Below are 3522 nucleotides of genomic sequence, written 5' to 3' on the forward strand. Positions count from 1 at the left end.
TAGACGGACACACAACCCTCTGCAAAATCTTTCAGTGTAGACGGACACACAACCCTCTGCAAAATCTTTCAGTGTAGACGGACACACAACCCTCTGCAAAATCTTTCAGTGTAGTCCTCTGTAGGAACAGGTGAGTGGAATACTTTCATTTACTTATCCTGAGTCGCCAACTGTAGGCGCTTTACTTAACTAAGGCCATTTCCTATAAAAATTAATGATACACCCTTTACTATTTTACTCAACTCCATCTTTTAGTCTCCAACCAAGAATTGCCACTGCACCTGAGATAAGGGAGATCCTGGGAGCCGTGAGGAACTATACAAAATGGGAAACTGGGACAAATCCCAGTGGCTCATGACATTAAGAAGTGAAACTACGAACTCAGAACACTGAGCTGGAAGTCATGCAACGGGAGTTGAATAGGTAAACTACTATACTGGGAAATGAAAGGTAGGAAAGAAGGAAAACTTCAAGTTACAAACTGGGTGGAGATTACGGACTCAGATATGAGGATGGGGTGGTGTCTTAAGTATTACCATTTTACAAGTAAATAGTCACTAAATAATGTGTGTATCATCCCACAACTAGTGGAAGGTGGGATTCCAAACCACATTTGTAACTTAGGAAACGTGCCCTTTCCACTACAGTACCGCAAATAAACTGCTGTTGTGAATAGAATGGAACCAGTCATCCTAAGCTCCTGGCTGTTACAATAGTGTTATGCTGAGGAAAGGCTGTTTCTTTTTTTTTATTTTTGAGACAGAGTTTCACTCGTCGCCCAGGCTGGAGTGCAGTGGCGCAATCTCGGCTCACTGCAAGCTCCGTCTCCTGGATTCACGCCACTCTCCTGCCTCTGCCTCCCGAGTAGCCGGGATTACAAGTGCATGCCACCACTCCCGACTTTTTGTGTTTTTAGTAGAGACGTAGTTTCACCAGGTTGGCCAGGCTGGTCTCAACCTCATGACCTCAGGTGATCCGCCCGCCTCCGCCTCCCAAAGTGTTTGGGATTACAGCCGTGAGCCACTGCGCCCAGCCAGGAGGCAAAGCTGTTTCAATGGCATCGTGAACAAAATACCAGCCACGCAAGCCCTTTCCTGTAAACCACGGGACTTTGGCAACGGTGACTTAAGTACTTTTGACTTAATCTCGGTATGGGAGCAGAAAAAAATTGTAAATTTATTATTTACAAATGCTGCATCATCTCGGTAAGGAAAAGCACGTATTTGCTCGTCTCATTTGCCATTGCACATGTAAGTTACTCGAGTTACCCTCAAGTCTCAACCTTTTGTTTTCCCCGCTTTGCTCAGATGCCTACCACTTACTGTGTAAGCACCTCCATTCCTCTCATCTATTCTACTCAGAATACCATTCACTTCTCCATATGTCTAACCCAGACCTGAAATACCCATCGGTCTTCATGGTATGTCGGTTAACATCTTAGCGCTTCCTCAAATTCAACTTTTGCTCCTCCCACAAAACCATCCCCTGGTTCCCCAACTTTGTAAATGCACCATTACCTATCCAGCCCCCATAGCCAGAAACATGTTAGAATCTTAGCCATTTGAGACTGAAAAGCCCACCTGATTTTCCCTTGTTTATACTGGGCTGCCACTGGGATGTAAAATATTAATCTGAGCTGGACATGGTGGCTCACATCTGTAATCCCAGTACTTTAGGAGAACAAGGCAGGGGGATCACTTGAGGCCAGGAATTAAGAGACCAGCCTGGGACCCCGAAAAAAAAATTTAATTAACTGGACGTGGGTGGCATGCACATGTAGTCCCAGATTCTCTGGAGGTTGTGTGCAGAGGATTGCCTGAGCCTAGAAGTTCAAGGGTGCAGTGAACTATGATCACACCACTGCACTGCAGGCTGGGCAACAGAAACCCTGTCTCAAATGAGTAAATTTTAAAATTTCCTGTGAATCAAGTTCTTCAGTGACATTGTTATTACACACAAGAACAATCATAAGATCCTCAGTACAAGAGACGTCTTATGTGGCATTTCTTAGTTTTCTGGACTTTCCAGTCAGCTACTTGTGTTCCTAAAATCTTCCTGCCATTTCCTCTGAGATGCCTCCGTATTTCTTCTACACTTTATAGTTTTATGTTATGTAGCCAGTATACCCACATGCCTCTATCCCTGAATACCCCAAGGAGTACTGATCACATCTATTTAACTGGCACAATGAACACAATAGGTACTTTTAGCTTATATTGGCCTTTTGGAGTGGGTGTCCAAGATCAGCACTTCCTCCCGCTGACTGCGTAATTCCCAAGTTCAGTTTCATCAGCATTCTAATATACAACTTCCAACTTTTGACCATAAAAAAGTATGGCTTACTTCTGGTGAATACAGCATCAACGCACTGTTTGCCTTAAAACCACAATCCTGGCCGGGCGCGGTGGCTCAAGCCTGTAATCCCAGCACTTTGGGAGGCCGAGACGGGCGGATCACGAGGTCAGGAGATCGAGACCATCCTGGCTAACACGGTGAAACCCCGCCTCTACTAAAAATACAAAAAAAACTAGCCGGGCGAGGTGGCGGGCGCCTGTAGTCCCAGCTACTTCGGAGGCTGAGGCAGGAGAATGACGTAAACCCGGGAGGCGGAGCTTGCAGTGAGCTGAGATCTGGCCACTGCACTCCAGTCCGGGCGACAGAGCAAGACTCCGCCTCAAAAAAAAAAAAAAAAAAAACCACAATCCTAATAAATGAGTCTGGCAGAGCATTAATAAAAGCCCGTCCATGAAACATGGGACTCCAACAATGGCAATTTTTGCCTACGTTCCACCATTGGACTGACCGAACCTTTCTTACAACTGCCAATGTGACAGAGGAACCTCTGGGGGAGGAGGACTTCTTGCTTTCTCTTGGGTCAGTGTATCTCACTACCCTCTTTGTAGGTTAGCAGATTTGTAACAGGATGGTTACTAGGAGGAAGGAGAAGCGGAAAAGCTGGGACAGTATTCCCAGTCTTATCCCTTACTACAAACATTTTCCTTCTCAGACCAAATAACACAACAGCCAGTGTACTCTTCCCACCCAGTCCTTTCTTTCACCCTCTTTCCCTAATACATTTCCAGCATGTTAATTCTTTTGCAGCATAGACAAGAGAACCCATACACGTTTCAAAACTGCAAAAGGGATTGGGGGCAAACTCCCAGTTTCTTGTTGACATTTTCAGTGCAATTTAAAGATCTGTTAACTTAAAAAACTACCCGTGCTTTAGACATCAATAACCCTCGGGGTGGGGGGGGGAGGACTGTTATTGCATCAATTAGTAATCTACAACCTGGGCAACATAGTGAGGCCCATCTCCACAAATAACTAGTTAACTGGGTGTGGCTGCACATGCCTGTGGCCCCAGCTATTCAGGAGGCCGAGGCAGGTTTGCCCGAGCCCAGGAGGTGGAGGTTGCAGTAAGCAGTAAGCTGTAATCATGCCACTGCACTCCAGCCCGACCAACAAAACAAGACCTTATCTCAAAAAAAAAAAAAAAAAAAAAAAAGGATCTTGATCCCC

This window comes from Colobus angolensis, unplaced genomic scaffold (assembly GCF_000951035.1).
Source record: "Colobus angolensis palliatus isolate OR3802 unplaced genomic scaffold, Cang.pa_1.0 Scaffold54, whole genome shotgun sequence".
In the NCBI taxonomy this organism is placed as follows: domain Eukaryota; kingdom Metazoa; phylum Chordata; class Mammalia; order Primates; family Cercopithecidae; genus Colobus; species Colobus angolensis.